This window comes from Lithobates pipiens, unplaced genomic scaffold, assembly GCF_037356315.1.
Source record: "Lithobates pipiens isolate NorthernLeopardFrog02 unplaced genomic scaffold, aLitPip1_a1.2 Scaffold_8, whole genome shotgun sequence".
Classification (NCBI taxonomy): domain Eukaryota; kingdom Metazoa; phylum Chordata; class Amphibia; order Anura; family Ranidae; genus Lithobates; species Lithobates pipiens.
Window position 1 is genome coordinate 31,209,035 of NW_027507903.1, and position 23,765 is coordinate 31,232,799.

Below are 23,765 nucleotides of genomic sequence, written 5' to 3' on the forward strand. Positions count from 1 at the left end.
GAGGTGGGTAGTAAGTGCGGGAGAGGAGTGCATGGAGGTGGGTAGTATGTGCGGGAGACGAGTGCATGGAGGTGGGTAGTATGTGCGGGAGAGGAGTGCATGGAGGTGGGTAGTATGTGCGGGAGAGGAGTGCATGGAGGTGGGTAGTATGTGCGATAGAGACGAGTGCATGGAGGTGGGTAGTATGTGCGGGAGAGGAGTGCATGGAGGTGGGTAGTATGTGCGGGAGACGAGTGCATGGAGGTGGGTAGTATGTGCGGGAGACGAGTGCATGGAGGTGGGTAGTATGTGCGGGAGACGAGTGCATGGAGGTGGGTAGTATGTGCGGGAGACGAGTGCATGGAGGTGGGTAGTATGTGCGGGAGACGAGTGCATGGAGGTGGGTAGTATGTGCGGGAGACGAGTGCATGGAGGTGGGTAGTATGTGCGGGAGACGAGTGCATGGAGGTGGGTAGTATGTGCGGGAGAGGAGTGCATGGAGGTGGGTTGTATGTGCGGGAGAGGAGTGCATGGAGGTGGGTTGTATGTGCGGGAGACGAGGGCATGGAGGTGGGTAGTATGTGCGCGAGAGGAGTGCATGGAGGTGGGTAGTATGTGCGGGAGAGGAGTGCATGGAGGTGGGTAGTATGTGCGATAGAGACGAGTGCATGGAGGTGGGTAGTATGTGCGGGAGACGAGTGCATGGAGGGGGGTAGTATGTGCGGGAGACGAGAGCATGGAGGTGGGTAGTATGTGCGGGAGACGAGCACATGGAGGTGGGTAGTATGTGGGGGAGACGAGCGCATTGAGGTGGGTAGTATGTGCGGGAGACGAGCGCATGGAGGTGGGTAGTATGTGCGGGAGACGAGCGCATGGAGGTGGGTAGTATGTGCGGGAGACGAGCGCATGGAGGTGGGTAGTATGTGCGGGAGACGAGGGCATGGAGGTGGGTAGTATGTGCGCGAGAGGAGTGCATGGAGGTGGGTAGTATGTGCGGGAGAGGAGTGTATGGAGGTGGGTAGTATGTGCAGAGTGTATGGAGGTGGGTAGTATGTGCCGGAGAGGAGTGCATAGAGGTGGGTAGTATGTGCGGGAGAGGAGTGCATGGAGGTGGGTAGTATGTGCGGGAGAGGAGTGCATGGAGGTGGGTAGTATGTGCGATAGAGAGGAGTGCATGGAGGTGGGTAGTATGTGCGATAGAGAGGAGTGCATGGAGGTGGGTAGTATGTGCGGGAGACGAGTGCATGGAGGTGGGTAGTATGTGCGGGAGACGAGTGCATGGAGGTGGGTAGTATGTGAGGGAGACGAGTGCATGGAGGTGGGTAGTATGTGTGGGAGACGAGTGCATGGAGGTGGGTAGTATGTGCGGGAGAGGAGTGCATGGAGGTGGGTAGTATGTGCGGGAGAGGAGTGCATGGAGGTGGGTAGTATGTGCGGGAGAGGAGTGCATGGAGGTGGGTAGTATGTGCGGGAGAGGAGTGCATGGAGGTGGGTTGTATGTGCGGGAGAGGAGTGCATGGAGGTGGGTTGTATGTGCGGGAGAGGAGTGCATGGAGGTGGGTAGGAAGTGCAGGAAAGGAGTGCATGGAGGTGGGTTGTATGTGCGGGAGACGAGGGCATGGAGGTGGGTAGTATGTGCGCGAGAGGAGTGCATGGAGGTGGGTAGTATGTGCGGGAGAGGAGTGCATGGAGGTGGGTAGTATGTGCGATAGAGACGAGTGCATGGAGGTGGGTAGTATGTGCGGGAGAGGAGTGCATGGAGGTGGGTTGTATGTGCGGGAGAGGAGTGCATGGAGGTGGGTTGTATGTGCGGGAGACGAGGGCATGGAGGTGGGTAGTATGTGCGCGAGAGGAGTGCATGGAGGTGGGTAGTATGTGCGCGAGAGGAGTGCATGGAGGTGGGTAGTATGTGCGGGAGAGGAGTGCATGGAGGTGGGTAGTATGTGCGATAGAGACGAGTGCATGGAGGTGGGTAGTATGTGCGGGAGACGAGTGCATGGAGGTGGGTAGTATGTGCGGGAGACGAGTGCATGGAGGTGGGTAGTATGTGCGGGAGACGAGTGCATGGAGGTGGGTAGTATGTGCGGGAGACGAGTGCATGGAGGTGAGTAGTATGTGCGGGAGACGAGTGCATGGAGGTGGGTAGTATGTGCGGGAGAGGAGTGCAGAGTGTATGTAGGTGGGTAGTATGTGCGGGAGAGGAGTGCATGGAGGTGGGTTGTATGTGCGGGAGAGGAGTGCATGGAGGTGGGTTGTATGTGCGGGAGAGGAGTGCATGGAGGTGGGTAGTATGTGCGGGAGACGAGTGCATGGAGGTGGGTAGTAAGTGCGGGAGAGGAGTGCATGGAGGTGGGTTGTATGTGCGGGAGACGAGTGCATGGAGGTGGGTAGTATGTGCGGGAGAGGAGTGCATGGAGGTGGGTTGTATGTGCGGGAGACGAGTGCATGGAGGTGGGTAGTATGTGCGAGAGAGGAGTGCATGGAGGTGGGTAGTAAGTGCGGGAGACGAGTGCATGGAGGTGGGTAGTAAGTGCGGGAGAGGAGTGCATGGAGGTGGGTTGTATGTGCGGGAGACGAGTGCATGGAGGTGGGTAGTATGTGCGGGAGACGAGTGCATGGAGGTGGGTAGTATGTGCGGGAGACGAGTGCATGGAGGTGGGTAGTATGTGCGGGAGACGAGTGCATGGAGGTGGGTAGTATGTGCGGGAGACGAGTGCATGGAGGTGGGTAGTATGTGCGGGAGACGAGTGCATGGAGGTGGGTAGTATGTGCGATAGAGACGAGTGCATGGAGGTGGGTAGTATGTGCGGGAGACGAGTGCATGGAGGTGGGTAGTATGTGCGGGAGACGAGTGCATGGAGGTGGGTAGTATGTGCGGGAGACGAGTGCATGGAGGTGAGTAGTATGTGCGGGAGACGAGTGCATGGAGGTGGGTAGTATGTGCGGGAGAGGAGTGCAGAGTGTATGTAGGTGGGTAGTATGTGCGGGAGAGGAGTGCATGGAGGTGGGTTGTATGTGCGGGAGAGGAGTGCATGGAGGTGGGTTGTATGTGCGGGAGACAAGGGCATGGAGGTGGGTAGTATGTGCGAGAGAGGAGTGCATGGAGGTGGGTAGTATGTGCGGGAGACGAGTGCATGGAGGTGGGTAGTAAGTGCGGGAGAGGAGTGCATGGAGGTGGGTTGTATGTGCGGGAGACGAGTGCATGGAGGTGGGTAGTATGTGCGGGAGAGGAGTGCAGAGTGTATGTAGGTGGGTAGTATGTGCGGGAGAGGAGTGCATGGAGGTGGGTTGTATGTGCGGGAGAGGAGTGCATGGAGGTGGGTTGTATGTGCGGGAGACAAGGGCATGGAGGTGGGTAGTATGTGCGAGAGAGGAGTGCATGGAGGTGGGTAGTATGTGCGGGAGACGAGTGCATGGAGGTGGGTAGTAAGTGCGGGAGAGGAGTGCATGGAGGTGGGTTGTATGTGCGGGAGACGAGTGCATGGAGGTGGGTAGTATGTGCGGGAGACGAGTGCATGGAGGTGGGTAGTATGTGCGGGAGACGAGTGCATGGAGGTGGGTAGTATGTGCGGGAGACGAGTGCATGGAGGTGGGTAGTATGTGCGGGAGACGAGTGCATGGAGGTGGGTAGTATGTGCGGGAGAGGAGTGCATGGAGGTGGGTAGTATGTGCGATAGAGACGAGTGCATGGAGGTGGGTAGTATGTGCGGGAGACGAGTGCATGGAGGTGGGTAGTATGTGCGGGAGACGAGTGCATGGAGGTGGGTAGTATGTGCGGGAGACGAGTGCATGGAGGTGGGTAGTATGTGCGGGAGACGAGTGCATGGAGGTGAGTAGTATGTGCGGGAGACGAGTGCATGGAGGTGGGTAGTATGTGCGGGAGAGGAGTGCAGAGTGTATGTAGGTGGGTAGTATGTGCGGGAGAGGAGTGCATGGAGGTGGGTTGTATGTGCGGGAGAGGAGTGCATGGAGGTGGGTTGTATGTGCGGGAGACAAGGGCATGGAGGTGGGTAGTATGTGCGAGAGAGGAGTGCATGGAGGTGGGTAGTATGTGCGGGAGACGAGTGCATGGAGGTGGGTAGTAAGTGCGGGAGAGGAGTGCATGGAGGTGGGTTGTATGTGCGGGAGACGAGTGCATGGAGGTGGGTAGTATGTGCGGGAGACGAGTGCATGGAGGTGGGTAGTATGTGCGGGAGACGAGTGCATGGAGGTGGGTAGTATGTGCGGGAGACGAGTGCATGGAGGTGGGTAGTATGTGCGGGAGACGAGTGCATGGAGGTGGGTAGTATGTGCGGGAGACGAGTGCATGGAGGTGGGTAGTATGTGCGGGAGACGAGTGCATGGAGGTGGGTAGTAAGTGCGGGAGAGGAGTGCATGGAGGTGGGTAGTATGTGCGGGAGAGGAGTGCATGGAGGTGGGTAGTATGTGCGGGAGAGGAGTGCATGGAGGTGGGTTGTATGTGCGGGAGAGGAGTGCATGGAGGTGGGTTGTATGTGCGGGAGACGAGGGCATGGAGGTGGGTAGTATGTGCGCGAGAGGAGTGCATGGAGGTGGGTAGTATGTGCGGGAGAGGAGTGCATGGAGGTGGGTAGTATGTGCGATAGAGACGAGTGCATGGAGGTGGGTAGTATGTGCGGGAGACGAGTGCATGGAGGTGGGTAGTATGTGCGGGAGACGAGTGCATGGAGGTGGGTAGTATGTGCGGGAGACGAGTGCATGGAGGTGGGTAGTATGTGCGGGAGACGAGTGCATGGAGGTGGGTAGTATGTGCGGGAGACGAGTGCATGGAGGTGGGTAGTATGTGCGGGAGACGAGTGCATGGAGGTGGGTAGTATGTGCGGGAGACGAGTGCATGGAGGTGGGTAGTATGTGCGGGAGACGAGTGCATGGAGATGAGTAGTATGTGCGGGAGACGAGTGCATGGAGGTGGGTAGTATGTGCGGGAGAGGAGTGCAGAGTGTATGTAGGTGGGTAGTATGTGCGGGAGAGGAGTGCATGGAGGTGGGTTGTCGGTGCGGGAGAGGAGTGCATGGAGGTGGGTTGTATGTGCGGGAGACGAGGGCATGGAGGTGGGTAGTATGTGCGCGAGAGGAGTGCATGGAGGTGGGTAGTATGTGCGGGAGAGGAGTGCATGGAGGTGGGTAGTATGTGCGATAGAGACGAGTGCATGGAGGTGGGTAGTATGTGCGGGAGACGAGTGCATGGAGGTGGGTAGTATGTGCGGGAGACGAGCGCATGGAGGTGGGTAGTATGTGCGGGAGACGAGCGCATGGAGGTGGGTAGTATGTGCGGGAGACGAGCGCATGAAGGTGGGTAGTATGTGCGGGAGACGAGCGCATAGAGGTGGGTAGTATGTGCGGGAGACGAGCGCATGGAGGTGGGTAGTATGTGCGGGAGACGAGCGCATGGAGGTGGGTAGTATGTGCGGGAGACGAGTGCATGGAGGTGGGTAGTATGTGCAGGAGAGGAGTGCAGAGTGTATGTAGGTGGGTAGTATGTGCGGGAGAGGAGTGCATGGAGGTGGGTAGTATGTGCGGGAGAGGAGTGCATGGAGGTGGGTAGTATGTGCGGGAGAAGAGTGCGGAGTGTATGGAGGTGGGTAGTATTTGCGGGAGATGAGTGCGTGGAGGTGGATAGTATGTGCGGGAGAGGAGTGCGTGGAGGTGGGTAGTATGTGCGGGAGAGGAGTGCGTGGAGGTGGGTAGTATGTGCGGGAGAGGAGTGCGTGGAGGTGGGTAGTATGCGGGAGACGAGTGCATGGAGGTGGGTAGTATGTGTGGGAGAGGAGTGCATGTAGGTGGGTAGTATGTGCGGGAGAGGAGTGCAGAGTGTATGTAGGTAGGTAGTATGTGCGGGAGAGGAGTGCATGGAGGTGGGTAGTATGTGCGGGAGAGGAGTGCATGGAGGTGGGTAGTATGTGCGGGAGAGGAGTGCATGGAGGTGGGTAGTAAGTGCGGGAGAGGAGTGTATGGAGGTGGGTAGTATGTGCGGGAGAGGAGTGCAGAGTGTATGGAGTTGGGTAGTATGTGCTGGAGAGGAGTGCGGAGTGTATGGAGGTGGGTAGTATTTGCGGGAGAAGAGTGCATGGAGGTGGGTAGTATGTGAGGGAGAGGAGTGCATGGAGGTGGGTAGTATGTGCGGGAGAGGAGTGCATGGAGGTGGGTAGTATGTGCGGTAGAGGAGTTGCGTGGAGGTGGGTAGTATGTGCGGGAGAGGAGTTGCGTGGAGGTGGGTAGTATGTGCGGGAGAGGAGTGCATGGAGGTGGGTAGTATGTGCGGGAGAGGAGTTGCGTGGAGGTGGGTAGTATGTGTGGGAGAGGAGTGCATGGAAGTGGGTAGTATGTGCGGGAGAGGAGTGCATGGAGGTGGGTAGCATGTGCGGGAGAGGAGTGCGGAGTGTATGGAGGTGGGTAGTATGTGCGGGAGAGGAGTGCAGAGTGCATGTAGGTGGGTAGTATGTGCGGGAGAGGAGTGCATGGAGGTGGGTAGTATGTGCGGGAGAGGAGTGCATGGAGGTGGGTAGTATGTGTGGGAGAGGAGTGCATGGAAGTGGGTAGTATGTGTGGGAGAGGAGTGCATGTAGGTGGGTAGTATGTGCGGGAGAGGAGTGCATGGAAGTGGGTAGTATGTGCGGGAGAGGAGTGCATGGAGGTGGGTAGTATGTGTGGGAGAGGAGTGCATGGAGTTGGTTAGTATGTGCGGGAGAGGAGTGCGGAGTGTATGGAGGTGGGTAGTATGTGCGGGAGAGGATTGCGGAGTGCATGGAGGTGGGTAGTATGTGCGGGAGAGGAGTGCATGGAGGTGGGTAGTATGTGCGGGAGAGGAGTGCATGGAGGTGGGTAGTATGTGCGGGAGAGGAGTGCATGGAGGTGGGTAGTAAGTGCGGGAGAGGAGTGCATGGAGGTGGGTAGTATGTGCGGGAGAGGAGTGTATGGAGGTGGGTAGTATGTGCGGGAGAGGAGTGCATGGAGGTGGGTAGTATGTGCGGGAGAAGAGTGTATGGAGGTGGGTAGTGTTTGCGGGAGAGGAGTGCATGGAGGTGGGTAGTATGTGCGGGAGAGGAGTGCAGAGTGTATGGAGGTGGTTAGTATTTGCGGGAGAGGAGTGCATGGAGGTGGGTAGTGTGTGCGGGAGAGGAGTGTATGGAGGTGGGTAGTATGTGCGGGAGAGGAGTGCATGGAGGTGGGTAGTATGTGCGGGAGAAGAGTGTATGGAGGTGGGTAGTATTTTCGGGAGAGGAGTGCGTGGAGGTGGGTAGTATGTGCAGGAGAGGAGTGCGTGGAGATGGGGGGTATGTGCGGGACAGGAGTGCGTGGAGGTGGGGGGTATGTGTGGGAGAGGAGTGCGTGGAGGTGGGGGGTATGTGTAGGAGAGGAGTGCATGAAGGTTGGGGGTATGTGCGGGAGAGGAGTGCGTGGAGGTGGGGGGTATGTGCAGGAGAGGAGTGCATGGAGGTGGGGGGTATGTGCAGGAGAGGAGTGCGTGGAGGTGGGGGGTATGTGCGGGAGAGGAGTGCGTGGAGGTGGGGGGTATGTGCAGGAGAGGAGTGCATGGAGGTGGGGGGGTATGTGCAGGAGAGGAGTACGTGGAGGTTGGGGGTATGTGCAGGAGAGGAGTGCGTGGAGGTGGGGGGTATGTGCGGGAGAGGAGTGCGTGGAGGTGGGGGGTATGTGCGGGAGAGGAGTGCGTGGAGGTGGGGGGTATGTGCGGGAGAGGAGTGCGTGGAGGTGGGGGGTATGTACAGGAGAGGAGTGCAGAGTGTATGGAGGTAAATGGACAGTGTCAGTAGGGTAGTGTCAGCAGTTTTTTGTTGTTACAATTTTATCTTTTTAAACACTTTTTAAAATATTTTTTTCACAGTGCTTCTGGGGAAGGGGGTGGAGGGCGGTTTGGGGCAGTGGACGGTGTCAGTAGAGCAGTGGATGTTTTTTTAATGTATTTATATTTTTACAATTTCATTTAGTTTAGTTTTTTTTGTTTTGTTTTTTACAGTGCTTTTTGGGGGAGGGGCTTGGGGCTGTGGACAGAGCTGATATGGGGGTGGTGTCAGGTTTTTATTTTATTTATTTTTTACAATTTTATTTTGTAAATATTATTGAATCTTTTTGTTTTTTTTTATCAGCCCTGTTGGGGCTTTGTTGAGATATCAGGAGTCTAATAAACCCCTGACATCTTCCCTTTGAGGTAGAGAAAGGGACTGAGGACACAGATTCCCAAGCCCCTTTCTGAGCAGCCTCAGCATTGAAAATGAATGAACAGGAGACAGAGGCTCCCTCCCCCAGAAAAAAATCATGACAGGACCTCTTAAATATGAGATGGGGGGTCAAAAAGACCTCAGATCTCATATTTACACTAAAATGCAATAAAAAATAAATATAAAAAATTATCATTTAAAAAAAGATTTTTAAAAATGGACCTTTAAGAGCTATGAAAACGTCACTTCTGCCCTGCAGTGTCATGGAGACGGATGTGGGAAATCTTCCCCTCACTCGTCTCCATGCCCAGCCACAGAGAGGACCGGATCGCCTTCACCACTGCCGGCAGCTCCGGTACAGCTCCTCATTATTATATATACATCATACACAGAGGGAGGGGGAGAAGGTAAGGGGTAATGTACAGGTCACATACAGTAGGAGGATGGACACAGGGCAGGGATATGCAATTAGCGGACCTCCAGCTGTTGCAGAACTACAAGTCCCATGAGGCCTAGCAAGACTCTGACAGCCACAATCATGAAACCCAGAGCCAGAGGCATGATGGGACTTGTAGTTTTGCAATAGCTGGAGGTCAGCTAATTGCATATCCCAGACATAGGGGGTTGATGTGCAGGGTAAGGGGGTGAAGGAGTTAAAGTATAGCTAAAGGCAAAACTTTTATTTTATTTTTTTAGTTTTGGATGGAGTGAATCCAAAACTGTCAGCTTTTATGGCTGTCTGCACCCCCATTGGGGAGTATCGCCCTTTCAATTTGTCCTGTAAAGGAAAGAAACTCCCACATTTTGGGTTGTCCCCAGAAAAGTAAAATAGGGGAAATCTTCCAATGAGGACACTAGTTCTGGTGGCCTGGGAAGAGGGGATCAAATGGATTCCCTTAATTTGCAGGGATTTCCTTTCACTTCCTGCTTTGGCTATGGGACAGGAAGTGAAGGGAAATCTCCCCCATGGGACACAAATGGTGATTAAAAATAAAATAAAAAATACATTTGGTCTATCCAAAATGAAAAAAGTTTTTGTCTATAGTGCTACTTTAATATACAGGCAGGGCACAGCATGGAGATTACGGTGCAGTACGGTAGAGGAAGGGGAGTGAAGGGGTTAAATTACCCCACCATGAATCTGCTGCTGATCCTTTCCTCCACAGAGCCTCACTTCCTCCCCTCTCAGGCGTTAATATAGGAAGTGAAGGTACACAGCCACTCTGATCGTCTATCACCACTTGACTTCTGGAAGATTTACCCCCCACCCCTCTCATGACTTGTCAGTTTTTTGCTTTTTGGCACTGCGCTACTTTAACCGCTTGCTGGCCAGCCAACATCATTTTACCGCGGCAGGTCGGCATGATCCAGCGAACTGTCATAGCTATAGGTCGGCTCATGGGATTGGGATAGCAGGCACACGCCTGCTACACAGGGGGGGTGCCGCTGCGGTCATCATGACCGCCGGCCACGAGCAAACACGAGAGGCAGAACAGGGACGAGTGTGTGTAAACACACTTTTCCCTGTTCTGTTCTGAAAGGAGTGAGAGATCGTGTGTTCCTGTTAGCTAGGAACCACGATCTGTCACTTCCTCTAGTCCAGTGATGGCGAACCTTGGCACCCCAGATGTTTTTGAAACTACATTTCCCATGATGCTCAACTACACTGCAGAGTGCATGAGCATCATGGGAAATGTAGTTCCAAAACATCTGGGGTGCCAAGGTTCGCCATCACTGCTCTAGTCAGTCCCACCCCCTTCAGGTAGAATCACTTCCCAGGGAACACAATTAACCCCTTGATCGCCCCCTGGTGTTAACCCCTTCCTTGGCAGTGACATTTTTACGGTAATCAGTACATTTTTATAGCACTGATCGCTGTATAAATGCCAATGGTCCCAAAAAAGTGTCCAATGTGTCCGCCATAAAAATCGCAGATCGCCGCCATTACTATTAAAAAAGAAATAATTTAACTGCAGCTAAGCAAACGATAGCGAGAGCCTGGAGGACACCTACCTTACATGTAGCTGAGACCAAACACAGAATCACACAAGCGATGATACATGCGAAAATAGAAGCGGTAACGTTGGATAAAATCCCACTGTTTACTAAAATTTGGCAACCATGGGTAGACAATTTCCTACCTAAGGACTTTGACATGCGTCTTATGGCTCCTTAATTTAAAATGATCAGTGATTTGGGGCCCGTGGTTCCCCTGGGTCCGCCGACCATGCCTTTCCTTCTCTCCCTTCTTTCCCTTACTCTACTACAACTCTTCCCTCTCTCTCTATGACCCTACTTCCTCCTTCTCTTTCCTCTCCTTTTCTATCCCTGTATCTTCTTTTTCTTACTCTTTTTTTCTAAGTTGGGTAAAATACCTTAAGCAACGCTGTTCTCCTTCACTATTACCCTGAGTAGGGACTGATGATCTGAGCATAAATGTCTACGGATTTTTTCCCTTTCGACACTAGTTGGCCTATTTTCGTCTGGCCCCCCCTTCCATTGTTTTGACTTTTGCTTACCCTATGCGTGTGGGAAGCAGGGGCCAATCTTGAGTCTGTACCGAGTTATCTACTTTTACAATGCTTAAGTAACAGCGTATCTGATCATCCTTTGTTGCTGTTTTTGTAGTAAACTGTTCAGTCTATTTTACTGTACTCTGCCTGATTCTTTAATAAAATATTTGAAAAGAAAAAAGAAATAATAATAAAAATGCTATAAATCTTTCCCTATTTTGTAAACGCTATAACTTGTGTGCAAACCAATCAATATACGCTTATTGCGTTTTTTTTTTTTTTTTTTACCAAAAATATGTAGAAGAATACATATTGGCCTAAACTGAGGAGAAATTTGCTTTAAAAAAAAAAAAAAAATTGGGAATATTTATTATAGCAAAAAGTACAAAATATTGTGGTTTTTATTTCAAAATGTACGCTTTTTTTTTGTTTACAGCGCAAAAAATAAAACCGCAGAGGTGATCAAATACCACCAAAAGAAAGCTCTGTTTGTGGAAAAAAAAAAGGACTTCAATTTTGTTTGGGTGCAACGTCGCACGATCGCGCAATTGTCAGTTAAAGTAACGCAGTGACGAATCGCAAAAAATGGCCTGGTCATTCAGCAGCCAAATCTTCCGGGGCTGAAGTGGTTAACTGACAATTGCTACAATGTTGTACACAAATTACATTTTATATAATTTTTTACGTTCCTACAAATATTTTCATTTGGTGGAATTTGATCACCACTGGGTGTTTTCGTTTTTGTGCTATAAATGGAAAAAAAACTAAAATCTTGAATAAAAAATATATATTTCTTACTTTCGGCTATAAAACATATCCAATAAAAACATGTAAAAATCAAATGTCTTCATCAATGTAGGCCAATATGTATTCTGCTACATGTTTTTGGTAAAGTAAAACCCAATTTGTTTATATTGATTGGTTTTCACAAAAGTTACAGCGTCTACAAACTATGGTCTATACTGTTTATTATACTATTATTTTTATTTATTTATTGCTGTAGCACCCTGGTGTTTAGGCAGAGTTGCACCTAAATTTACCAGCCAGGTGTATTCGCCTTGGCCAATTGTTAGGGATCAATTGAGTTCGCCCAAATTCTGGAATTGCTGCGCTTCTCTCTTCTACCACTAGGTGGTCAGGCACTTGGTGGCATTAGATAAGATAAAGGCATTGCAAGGTCAGATTAGAAGTATATGGGGTATCTCAGCCAATGGGTAGGGGTTTTCTTGGCCTGCTGGGAGAACCTATTTATTTGGGTGGAGTCAGGTGATCGGGGTTCTGTGCCAACTGGAGGGCTATCTGGGTGGACATGTGCTGCCCAGGGCTGCTATCCTGGGACATCTGGATGCCAGGCTGTGTAGGGCCTACCCAGAAGCAAGAGAGCAGCGTAGGCTCTGCGGTTTGCAGTCCAACCAGAAGTGACGGTTCTGCCAGCCGGAGAACCTGTCGGAGGTAGAGGGGAAGCTGTCGCCACTAAGGGAACTTCCACTTTATTACCAGGGACCACACTGAGTAATTGAAGCAAGTACCAGAGCAGTATTCTTACCAACCGGGGATGGTGAAGAATTGGGAAACTTCAGCAGGTGCCAAGCCAGGGACCCAGCCAGCGGAGGTTTTGCTTGCAGAGCAGCCTTGTGTGCCAAGCCAGGGACCGAGCAGTCCAGTGGGGTGACGCTTGAGGAGTATCGGTGTCTGGCTATCTGCCTATAGAAGTCTCGGAGTCTGCTAATTGACATTGCAACTACTAAAGGGTGTCCTGGCCCTAACCTTGTCTCCCACAGTTCAGTTCAAGAGAAAATAAATCTCTTTGCATTCAAGAAGTGTCTGGTGCCCATGAATCTATCTTACACTACAGCCACCATGCCTTGTAACCCACTCCATATAGAAGGATGTCAGCTGTCCCTAACTCTAGACATTCTCATTAGACTATAGGGGACCCGGGACTATGCTACATTTATTCATATTATTAATGGTGGTGATCAGCGATTTATAGCGGGACTGTGATATTGTGGTGGGAAATCTGACACTAACCGCCACTTTTGACACTTTGTGGGAAACAGTGACACACAGTGATTTGTGCTAAAAGTATGCACTGTCACTGTACTAATGACACTTGCTGGGAAGGGATTAAACCGGGCAGGGGATTTAAATTGGGTTTTTAAATCATGACATAAAAAATTGCAACGATTGCCATTTTACTCCCTAGTGTCTCTGCTAAAAAATAAAAAATAAAATAAAGTATAATGTTTGGGAGTTTCATTTATTTTCTAGCAAAAAATACGGATTTAAACTTGTAAACAAAGTGCCTGGTCAGCAAGTAGTTAAATTGTAACTCCAATTTTGTGGGACAAAAAAAAAAAGAATATAGCAATTGTATATGCTACACAAATGATTATGTAAATGACTGTCGTTAACCAGTTGCCGACCGTCGCATGCTGATGTACGTCGGCAGACTGGCACGGGCAGGCATATGGGCGTACCTGTACGTCCCTGCCTCCCAGCGTGCTGAGGGGGAGGACACTGATTCATGGCCACCCCCTCGCGATCGCTCTTGGTTAATGAGAAGCTTCTTTTTTTTTTTTACTGATTACTGCATTGGTGTCATTTGTGACTGTTATAAGTGGTAGGGCAGTTAGTGCTAGGCCCCTTTAGGTCTGGGGTACCCCCCCAATAAAGGTTTAACCCCTTGATCACCCCCTGTCCCCGGTGTCACTAAATTATCTTTTTACTGATCACCATATTGGTGTCACAGGTGACGCTAGTTAGCCAGGTACGTATTTAGGTTCAGCATCAGGTACCCCCATATACTACCTAGTAAAGGTTTTAACCCCCTGATTGCCCCCTAGTTAACCCTTTCACCAGTGATCACTGTATAACTGTTACGGCTGACGCTGGTTAGTTAGTTTTTGTTTTTTTTTATAGTATCAGGGCACCCGCCATTTATTACTTAAAGCGGTTTTATACCCGCTGAAGTGTTTTTTTTTTTTTTTACTCACCTGCAAAGGAAAAGGCATAATATGCTAGTATGCACCCAATAATAGCTCATTATGAAATACTTACCTTGGAACGAGGCCCCGACATCTGGCCCGATCCACGCCAAGGGAGCTGACATGTTCCTTCTGCGTTTCTTCCAGGTATAGCGGCTCTGGCGCTGTGAGTGGCCGGAGCCACGATATCGTCACTCCCGCGCATGCGCACGGGAGATTTCTTCCCGGCAGGGTCTGGCGTCTGCCGGACTTTTACCCGAGAATCGTCTGTGCGCATGCGCTGCTGCAGCCAGCGGCTCATTGCGAGGGGAATATTTCCTAAACCGTACAGGTTTAGGAGATATATTTTTTTTACCTACAGGTAAGCCTTATTATAGACTTTCCTGTAGGTAAAAGTACCAAAATTGACTATACAACTACTTTAATAAAGGTTAAACCACCTGATCACCCAGCGGGTGATATAAGTTAGGTTTTAGGGTCAGATGGGGTATGCGTCGCCCCAGGCAGCATCAGGTTAGTGCCAGTAATGCTAACACCCACGCACGCACACACACAGCATAACCTCCCTTAGTAGTATAGTATCTGAAAGGATTAAAGCGGAGGTCCACCCTAAAGTGGACCATCCGCTCATCGGAACCCTACCCCCCTCCGGCGCCACAATTGGCACCTTTCAGGGGGGAGGGGGGTGCAGGTACCTGTACAGTACAGGTATCTGCACCCACTTCCGGGATAGCTCTCTGCGGAAAGGGGCGTAGATTACGCCCCTTTCCGAAAGTCCCCCGCTGCCTGCTGGGAAACACACAGATCCCAGAGGCAGCGGGTCCATCCTTATTGCGCAGCGCGACTCGCGCATGCGCAGTAGGGAACCGGGAAATGAAGCTGAAAGGCTCCACTTCCTGATTCCCATACCCAAGATGGCGGCGGCAGCACCCAAGAGACGATCGAGAGATCGGCTTCGGGTGCCGACATCGCGGGCGCGCTGGACGGGTAAGTGTCACTATTTTAAAAGTCAGCAGCTGCAGTATTTGTAGCTGCTGGCTTTTAAAAAAAAAAAATAAAAAAAAAAAAAAAAAAACGCGGGCTGCCGGCAGACTCCCGCTTTAATATCTGATCAGATCTATACTAGTGTCCCCAGCAGTTTAGGGTTCCCAAAAACGCAGTGTTAGTGGGATCAGCTCAGATACCTGCAGTTTGTCCCTCTGCCCAGCCCAGCCCACCCAAATGCAGTATCGATCGATCGATCACTGTCACTTACAAAACACTAAACACATAACTGCAGTGTTCGCAGAGTCAGGCCTGATCCCTGCAATGGCTAACAGTTTTTTGGTAGCGTTTTGATACAGTCGCTGACAGTCAGGAGCTTTTTTTGCCTGTGAGTCTCACTAGTGTACCAGTAAATTTAGAGCCCAAAATGGCAAATCGAAGGTACAGTAGTGAAGAGGAGGAATAATTAGAATGTTTTTGTTCTTACCTCCCTTCATGCAGACACAACGGTCCAAATTACTACGGCGACCGGTGTTGTGGAGGAACACCTCTGTGTCCACAAATATAACCAAAATATGGGAGGGGTGGACCTCAACGACCAGTTGTTGGCACCATACCTAGTTGCCTGTAAGGCAAACGCTGGTACCAAAAAAGTGTCTGTTTATTTATTTCAATTGGCTTTGCTGAACGCTCATGTGCCATACAGAGCTTCAGGATGGACTGGATCCTTCCTTAAATTCCAGGAAGAGATCGTCAGAGCCCTTCTGTTTCCAGACGGGGCTCCACCTCACCTTCCCAATCCAAATGCAGTAAGCCGGCGGCATGAGAGGCATTTTCCGTATGTCCTCCCAAGTACCCCTACCCAACGAGCCCCCCAAAGAAAATGTCGTGTCTGTAGAAAGCACGGATATAGATGTGACACCCGTTATTATTGTCCCTCCTGTCCTGACAATCCTTGTCTTTGCATTGGTGAATTTTTTGAGCGCTACCATTCACTAGTGGAGTTTTACCATAGAGAACAGCACTGCACAGACTAGGCACACTTTCACAGGGACTCCATCGCATTTTGAGAGACCCAAACCGTTACAGTTACAAATAAAAGTGTAAAAAAGTAAAAGTAAAAAATACACAAAAAAATATAAAATAAAATAAAAAAATTGTTGTCAGTAGAAAGAATAGTGGGCCATCATTGGTTTTAGAGGGAGCAATAGTGACCTATTATTGGAGTCAATGGAAGGAATTGTGACCCATCATTGGTTCCAGTGGGAGGATCCTATTGTTTGTGTCAGTGGAAAGAATAGTGATCAAAAATTGGTGAGTATTTTGCAGCTCTCATTTGTTTTTGAAAATGAAGAAAAATAATTTTCTTTCTCGTACATCACGGGACACAGAGTCTCAGTAATCACTGATGGGTTATATAGGGTATCACTAGGTGATTGGACACTGGCACACCCTAGACAGGAAGTTCAATCCCCCATATAACCCCTCCACTTACTGGGAGTACCTCAGTTTTTCCGCCAGTGTCTTAGGTGTTGGTCACGAGTAAAGGTGTGCTGTGCTGAGCTCCACTGGAATATCCTACACTGGGGCAAGCCGTGAAACCGGATCCATTCAAAGTGTCTTTTCCAGGCCGAATTGGATGGTACCCGGGCCTCGGGTCCGAAGAAACAAGGTTTTACCTGTAACCCCTGAAGAGTTGGCATACCCCAACGAAACGCGGCGGGCTTACATAGATGCATGATGTCCATACAGATGATTTTATGTCTCTTATTTTGTTTTACTCTAGACTTTCCAATATTAATAAAAATCAAAAAACTGGAGGTGTCATAGGCACTTCACTTTCTTTTAAAGCCAACATCCCAAAAACGTAGAGGTTCTACCAAAAAGCAAATCCCCTCAAAATGGCAGGACTTTTCAGGCATAGACTGTGAGACTTACAACGTACATATAAAATCATACAATCACTTTATTATAACAATTTATCAAAAAGTATACACATAATAAAAAAGATACACAAATGTATTTTCAGGTATGCAACCTAGTTACATCCAAACTTGTTCAAAAATGAAAACAATTCTTTTCAATGTATATACAGGTGTGACATATCTATAACATAATCACATATGCACAACCAACTGAATCAATAATCTGCATATGATATGTCCTACGTGTTATGTAGTTTTCTCCTTCCTCAGGCATCCATCATTTATGCAGGTCTATGTTATTCGAAGTTTTGATCTACAATGATAAATAAGAACACGTGTACATGTATATAGACCTTGTTGGCGTACGAGAGAGAAAAAAATAAAAAAAAGGGGGAAGGGAGGAAAAAGGGGATTATGTACCTAATCATACTCACATGCATAGAAGTATGTTCCAAATAAGGTCATAGCATGACCAATTAATGTGAACCTTCAAACCAATTTGGTTGTACAAGTAGCAAAGACAGAGAGGCAGAACGCACAGAAGGGCAGAGTTAGGGACGAAGACGACACCTTCTCCCCTCTCTCCTAGCCCAATACACTGTGTGGAGCGATGAAAGATGTGTTTAAGGGTCCCCCAAAGACATGAACCGGGACCGCGTAGATAGGCAGCTGGAATCTATAAGGGAGGGGGGGAAGAAAACTTGTGCAGCAAGATAAGGGATTTTTTTTACAAACCCTGAAGAGTTGGTATAACCCAACGAAACGTGTCTGGCTTACATAGATGCATGATGTCCATAAAGATGATTTTATGTCTCTTTTTATTTTTATTTTACTCTAGACTTTCCAACATCATTCTGACTTTCCAGTGGCCCATGTTGTGCAGGACTTGTTTTTACTTTATGATATGCCAAGTACCATGGCGTCAATATTTATATGTGTTTTTAAGCATGCCCAGCGTGTATGCGATTCTGTGCATGCATTTTTGTGTTATACATGATCTCACACAGTATAATAAAATGTTCTTTGCTAAGACTGCTTTTTGATATACATCTCTAATTTCAAAACTCCCCTTTTTTGTCGGCACCCACAAAAGCAACACTGTGTTTCAGCTCAAGAAAGCCCAAGTAACCTCTAGAGCAGCCATTCTCAACCAGGGTTGGCTAGGGGTTCCTTGAGCTGTGGCTAAGCTCCTATCTGATGGTGCCTGCATATCTCCAGGTTGCACACCACCTGGTAGAGCCAGTGGTATGACTGCAAGGCTGCTGTAAGGGCAGCCTTCGAACACCACCAATGTAAGGCGGCATTTTCCCAGTGACCCCTAATGGACTAATCTTACCAGGGGTTCTCTGAGATTTTCTATCTCAAGATTTGTTCCGGGATAAAAAGGTTGAGAATAGCTAATCTAAGGAAAACCCTGCTTGTGAATGCTTGCACTTGATTGCAATACTATAGTGCTACCGTATAGTCAACCTGTGGAAAATCTCATTGCTACACATGTTCTTTACATTCTGGGTGACCTGGCCCTTGCTTGACCCAGAGGGAAGTCCTCTTCTGAGGGACCCAAAACAGATCATTTTACAAAGGCTCACCCAAAGTCCTTAAAGAGGAAGTAAACCCTTCCAAACAACTTGGACCTATAGGTAAGCCTAGATTAAGGCTTACCTGTAGGTCCAAGCAATATCTCCTAAACCTATATGGTTTAGGAGATATTTGCCCGAAAATGGGCACCGCTGTCTACGGCGCATGCGCCATAGACAGCGGCGCGCAGGCGCACTAAATGCGGCAAATCCAAGAATGGATTTGCCTAATTTGTCGACTCCCGTGCGCATGCGCGGGAGTGACGTCATCGCGGCTTCGCCGTATGGCAGCGGCGGAGCTGCGAGACGCGACTCCCGTGCGCATGCGCGGGAGTGACGTCATCGCGGTTGCGCCGCTGTGATTCGTCGGAGCTGCGAGACGCCACAAGCAACATGGATGCGGCCGACTACAGGGGACAGCGGCGACTTCGCTGGCTCCTGTGTCAGGTAAGTGACACATAATGAGCTACTATGCGATGCATAGTAGTCCATTATGCTTTACCTTTGCAGGGAAAAAAAGAGGAAGTAAACCAATCAGGGTTTACTTCCTCTTTAACATGATTTCTGTTTGTGGTCTAGCCCAATGCCTAATGCCTTTGATCATACAGCTTTTTTTTTCTCAGGCATTTTTGCCCCCTTTTATTTTCACCTGGTGACCCTGTAACATATCCTGTCCTAGAGTGACAATGCTTAACTCAATGTACTATATCCATGGAGAAGCCATGTTGTCAGTCTAATGCCCCATACACATTATCAGATTTTCTGCTGATTTTTTTTCCTTTAGATTTACCAAAACCATGTAGTAGAAGGGCCTGCCTGATTGTATACAAATTGAAACTCCTAAGGTTTGACCTCATATTATATGGTTTTGTTTTTTATCTGTGTTGCAACCCGCCGTTTCACACAGGCAAAACCGCCCTGCAACACAGCAAAGCCGGACCATCAGCACACTTTAAAGCCGCCCCGCAACAGCGAGGCACAATGTGAGAACTACGCCCCCCCCCGCTGTTTGTATAGGCTTCAATTGTGGCCCTGAAATGGTATCTCCCATCAAGGGATGCCTCCTATGATGTGCGCTTGCGTCCTGGACACGTCACTCCAGCTGATTGGCATATCAGCTGAAGTGCCGCTCCGTCCTGCGCATGCATGGGCTTCTCGACAGAACACTGGCAGCAGGAAATGTGGATAGGGGGCAGTAATCACACTGTGTGTGTGTACACTCCAATGTCATCTAAGAGCGATCCTGTATAATGTGCTGGAGGGGCGCTGTAGTGACAGGAGAGGATGAGGAGGGGAAGGTCACAGGGAAATTGTACACAATGAAGGGGGGGGGGGGGGGTAATAGTTTGTACTTTGGATGTTTGTGGAGAAGGGGGATTGGCATTTATCTGGTACTGAGAAGTGTAATCAGGATGAGGGGTGTATTTGCTAGAAGGAGGAATGGGGAGGAATATGAGCTAGGACAGTTTTGGGGGGTTTGAGCCGTGACAGGGAATGTTTTCTCTAAGGGTGTGGGAATTTGTGCTTTGGGAGATTTGGGTGGGGAGGAAGAATTTGTGCTAGAAAAAGGGTAATTGATTTGTGGGGGAAATTGTTATACAAGGAGGAACGGGGGGGGGATTTGCTCTTGAAGTAGTGATTTAGGGGATATTTTTTTTGCTGGGGGGATTTGTGTTAGGAGGCAGGGTTGGGAGGATTTGTGTTGGGAGGCGGGGTTGAGGGAGGATTTGTGTTGGGAGGCGGGGCTGAGGGAAAATTTGTGTTAGGAGGCGGGTTTGAGGGAGGATTTGTGCTGGGGGGGATTTGTACTGGGAGAATGGATTGGGGAGGATTGTTGCTAGAAGGGTAGATTGCAAGGATTTTTGCAAGGAGGAGGGATTGGATGGATTTGTGCTAGAAAAAGTGATTTGGGGGATTTGATCTAGGAGAAGGGATTGGTGGGAGGATTTGTGCTAGGATAGGGAATTGGGGGAGTAGTTTTCTGCTGGGGGGAGATTTGGGTAGGGAGAAAGAATTTGCTCCCAGGAAAAGGGCAATTTGGATGGGGTTGGGGATTTGGGGGGGGATTTGTGCTGGGATAGGGAATTGGGGGAGTAGAGTTCTGCTAGGAGGGGGGATTGGGGTGGGATGTGAGTTGGGGGCTACTAATAACTGTGTAGTGGATACTCCAACTTTGAATTAGATGTAATGTTGAAAAGTGACCCGTTGCTGCAGGCACCTTATCGGTATCTAATATGATTGGTATATATATATGGAATGGCGGGGCTGCGCTGCTGTAGTGATTGCCAAATTAATTTATGCAACAAAGCTAACATGACATTGATGTGCAAAGATGTAAATAATGGCGATTTAAATAATGTGACATTGAGCAAATAAATATCGAAAACGTGAGAATTCATATAATAATACAATCCATGCCACTTTAGGTGCTGATAACAGTGCAATAAATATTTGAAAAAGAAGGGGCAAATACCGCAAATGAATCTATAAAATACGGAGGCATTCATCTGTCAATGTGCAGCGATTGCTATGAAGACAGCAGAATATTAATAGTGATTTATAAACATAAGACTCCAAAATAAAGAGGGAGATGGAAAATCTGAAGCTACTTTCACACTGGAGGCGTTTTTCAGGGGCTAAAGGGTTAAAAAATAGCGCCTGTAAATGGCCTGAACCCCCCCCCCCCACACCCAGTATGAGAGCCCCGAGTGCTTTCACTCCAGGGTGGTGCGCTGGCGGGACTGGAAAGAAAGTCCTGCAAGCGGCATCTTTGTGGCGTTGTGGGAGTGGTGAATACATCGCTCCTAAAACGCGCCTACCATTGAAATCAATGGCCAGCGCTGCCGATGCACCTGCAAAGCGTTTCGGCAGTGGCGCCTTTAACCCTTTTCTGGCCGCTAGTGTGGGTTGAAAGGGCCACTAAAATGACGGTAAAGCGCAGCTTTACTGCCGACAACCCCCCCGCCCCCACCAAAATAATAGTGTGTCCCTTTAGTGCAGTGATGGCGAACCTTGGCACCCCAGATGTTTTGGAACTACATTTCCCATGATGCTCCACTACACCGCAGAGTGCATGAGCATCATGGGAAATGTAGTTCCAAAACATCTGGAGTGCCAAGGTTCGCCATCACTGCTTTAGTGTTTGTAGAAGGGATAGGGGGGGATTTGTGGTGGGAGGAGGGCCGGTCAGGTGGGGGGAAGGAGCCACTCTAATGTAAGAAGTTGGGAACCCCTGTCCTGCAGGGTGTGGGGGGGCCCCCTGTCATGCATGGTGTCGGGGCTCCTGTCATGCAGTGTATTGGGGCCCCTCTCCTGCACGGTGTCGGGGCCCGTCATGTAGTGTGTGGGGGCCCCTGTCATGTAGTGTATCGGGGTGTTGGGGCCCGTCATGCAGTGTATCAAAGCCCCTGTCATGCAGGGTGTAGGGGGCCCCTGTCCTGCAGGGTGTTGGGGTCCGTCATGCAGTGTATCAGGGCCCCTGTCATGCAGGGTATCAGGGGGGCCGCTGTCCTGCAGGGTGTCATGTAGGGTGTGGGGGGTCCCTGTCATGTAGTCTATCGGGGGCCCCTGTCCTGCAGGGTGTTGGGGCCCGTGATGCAGTGTATCAGGGCCCCTGTCATGTAGGGTGTGGGGGGCCCCTGTCATGTACTATATCGGGGTCCCTGTCATGTAGTATATCGGGGCTCCTGTCATGCAGGGTGTGGGTTACCCCTGTCATGTAGGGTGAGGGTGGCCCCTGTCATGCAGTGTATCGGGCTCCCTGCCATGCAGGGTGTGGGGGCCCCCTGTCGTGTAGTGTATCGGGGGCCCCTGTCATGTAGGGTGGGGACCCCTGTCATGTAGGGTGTGGGGGCCCCTGTCATGTAGTATATCGGGGTCCCTGTCATGTACTATATCGGGCTCCTGTCATGTAGGGTGTGGGTGGCCCGTCATGAAGGGTATCGGGGGGCCCCTGTCCTGCAGGGTGTCATGTAGGGTGTGGGTGCTCCCTGTCATGCAGGGTGTGGAGGGCCCCTGTCATGTAGTATATCGGGGCCCGTCCTGCAGGGTGTCAGGCCCCTGTCATGTAGTATATCGGGGCCCCTGTCATGCAGGGTGTTGGGGCCCCTGTCATTTAGTGTATCGGGTCCCCTGCCATGCAGGGTGTGGGGGCCCCCTGTCATGCAGTGTATCGGGGGCCCCTGTCATGTAGGGTTTGGGGGGTCCCTGTCATGTAGTGTATCGGGGGCCCCTGTCATGCAGGGTGTTGGGGCCCCTGTCATTTAGTGTATTGGGTCCCCTGTCATGCAGGGTGTGGGGGCCCCCTGTCGTGCAGTGTATCGGGGGCCCCTGTCATGTAGGGTTTGGGGGGTCCCTGTCATGTAGTGTATCAGGGGTCCCTGTCATGCAGGGTGTGGGGGGCCCCTGTCCTGCAAAGTGTTGGGGCCCATCATGCAGTGTATCGGGGCCCCCTGCCATGCAGGGGGGGGGCCCTGTCCTGTAGGGTGTCGATTGCCCCTGTCATGCAGGGTGTGGGGGCCCCTGTCGTGCAGTGTATCGAGGGCCACTGTCGTGCAGGGTGTGGGGGGCCCCTGTCATGTAGGCTGTGGGGGGTCCCTGTCATGCAGGGTGTCGGGCCCCTGTCATGTAGTATATCGGGGCCCCTGTCATGCAGGGTGTGGGGGGCCCCTGTCGTGTAGTGTATTGGGGGGCCCTGTCATCTAGGGGCCCCTGTCATGTAGTGTATTGGGGGGCCCTGTCATCTAGGGTGTGGGGGCCCCTGTCCTGCAGGGTTTCGGGCCCCTGTCATGTAGTATATCGGGGCCCCTGTCGTGCAGTGTGTGGGGGGCCCCTGTCATGTAGTGTATCAGGGCGGGGCCCCTGTCCTGCAGTGTATCGGGGAGGGGGCCCCTGTCCTGCAGTGTATCGGGGAGGGGGCCCCTGTCCTGCAGTGTATCGGGGAGGGGGCCCCTGTCCTGCAGTGTATCGGGGAGGGGGTCCCGTCATGTAGCGTATCGGGCGGGGCCCCTGTGATCAGCTCTGCTCCTCAGTTTGGACGGTGATTTCTGTTCCCTCAGAGCAGAAAGGAGGAGAGGAAACACTGACAGATCATTACACAAGCCGGTCCCGCCCACACATCCCGACACTGGACCCGCCCCCCTGGTCAGCTGACATCACTCCTAATCACACTTACTAGTTCTCCGATAGAGGTGCGATGAAGAAACTGGGGTGTAGTCTCCGATTTTACCACCTCTCCGGTGTAGTGTCACAGTTTGATGCCTATCACAGGATGGTGCGGAAGTGACGTTGTTGCGTACTGCGCATGCGCGATGCGCTCCAAACGCTCGCGCCGTGCGTTCCAACATAGTTTCGGCAATACAGTTCAGCGAAACCATCACATAATGTTACGGAAGTGATGTTACACACAACACAAACACGGGCCACGTTGTTGCGTACTGCGCATGCGCGATGCGTTCCAAACACTTGCGCCGTGCGTTCCAACATAGTTTCGGCAATACAGTTCAGCGAAACCATCACATAATGTTACGGAAGTGAAGTTACACACAACACAAACACTGGGCCGTTCGTTACAACACTAATACTTCCCTTGTTACCTAGTAGGTTTT

At 50.6% G+C, this 23,765-nt stretch overlaps 1 long non-coding RNA gene across 2 annotated transcripts; it reads right to left on the minus strand.

Annotated features, from left to right (window-relative positions):
• Positions 1 to 16,605: 16,605 nt before the first annotated feature.
• Positions 16,606 to 23,398, minus strand: LOC143964506 (uncharacterized). 2 transcript variants are annotated; one of them, XR_013271157.1, is made up of 3 exons: positions 23,333 to 23,398; positions 17,017 to 17,258; positions 16,606 to 16,895 (listed from the first exon to the last, which is right to left on the minus strand). It is a non-coding gene; the product is annotated as an uncharacterized LOC143964506 (long non-coding RNA). The 2 variants fall into 2 exon arrangements; XR_013271156.1 differs by lacking the exon at positions 23,333 to 23,398 and having other exon boundaries at positions 17,017 to 18,661.
• Positions 23,399 to 23,765: the final 367 nt, after the last annotated feature.